The sequence below is a fragment of the Colobus angolensis genome, unplaced genomic scaffold, assembly GCF_000951035.1.
Source record: "Colobus angolensis palliatus isolate OR3802 unplaced genomic scaffold, Cang.pa_1.0 Scaffold66, whole genome shotgun sequence".
In the NCBI taxonomy this organism is placed as follows: domain Eukaryota; kingdom Metazoa; phylum Chordata; class Mammalia; order Primates; family Cercopithecidae; genus Colobus; species Colobus angolensis.
In genome coordinates this window covers 2821713-2823180 of record NW_012120265.1, presented here as the reverse complement: position 1 = coordinate 2823180, position 1468 = coordinate 2821713, and positions in this window count along the sequence as shown.

Sequence of the window (1468 nt, the reverse complement as noted above, 5' to 3'; positions counted from 1 at the left end):
GCAAGAGAATCGCTTGATCCCGGGAGGTGGGGGTTGCAGTGAGCCGAGATTGCACCACTGCACTCCAGCCTGGGTGACAGAGGGAGACTCAGTCTCAAATAAATAAATAAATGAATAAGCTGCTCTTGGTGGCATGCGCCTATAGTTCTAGCTAGTCGGGAGGCTAAGGTGGGAGTATCACTTGAGCCCAGGGGGTTGAGGCTGCAGGGTTGAACCATGATTGTACCCCTGCACTCCAGCCTGGGTGACAGAGCAAGATTCCATCTCAAAAAAAAAAAAAAAAAAGACTTATGGGCAAATATGATAGTGTGTGAGTCCCGAATTGAGAGCCTACGAGGCCTCACGTGATTCCACTTGTCCTCAGACACCTGCAGCAGGAAAACGTGCCCTGGCTAGCTGCTGTTCCAGCAGGAGGCAAGAACCCATGGAGCAGGGCCTCTGGGCCACTCTGCATCCTTGCACCTGGAAGCAGAGCTGCCCAGCCAAGGCCAGCCTAGAGCAGACACCACCTCTGCTGACTCACAGACATGTGAAAAACAAACGTTTATTGTTGCATGCCAATAGACTTGGGGGTGTTTGTTGCACAGCAGTGGCTGACTAATACACATGAATGTACTCACTTTCACCATTCCTGGGACAGCTGGGGAATGGCGTGGGATACTGGCTGGGCCACCGGGATGTTTCCATGCAGGCACAAGTGCTACAGAGAAACAGCATCAGGGCAGGGCCATCTGTTTTCCAGGGGCAGCTGTGGCTGAGTGCCCAGGGCAGATGGCAGTGCCAATGGAGGCGTCTGGATTCTGCAGTGGTGGCAGGATCGTCCTCTGGCACAATTTCAGCTGAAGGCCTAGCTGCCTCACTCCTTTGATACCATTGTTTTCTTTTTCTTTTTCTTTTTCTTTTTTTTGAGACAGGGTCTCACTGTGTTACCCAGGCTGGAGTGCAGTGGCACAATCACAGCTCACTGCAGCCTTGATCTCCGGGGCTCAAGCGATCCTCACCTCACCCTCCTGTGTAGCTGGGACTACAGGTGTATGCCACTATGCCAGGCTAATTTCTCTATTTTTTTGTAAAGACAGGGTTTTGCTGTGTTGCTGGTCTCCAACTCCTGGGCTCAAGAGATCTGCCTGCCTCAGCCTCCCAAAGTGCTGGGAATACAGTCTCTAAACCAAAAAAAGAAAAAAGAAAGAAAGAAAAAAGAGAGAGGCATAGTCGTGCCCCCCTCCCAGAAAGCATGGGCCACTAGTCATAACATCCCAGCACCTCTGACCTCCAGTCTCCTCGTTATGAGAAATAATGTGTGCACTGCAGAAAACACTAATGGCCAGATATGCTTGTCACCAAACAGTTCCAAAATTATAATGTAAATGTGGCAGATGCTGGAGTTTTCCCATCTCATGTCAGGGTTTTTACCTGCAAGCAACAGAAACTGACTCTAGACTATTTATTTATTTTATATTATTTATTT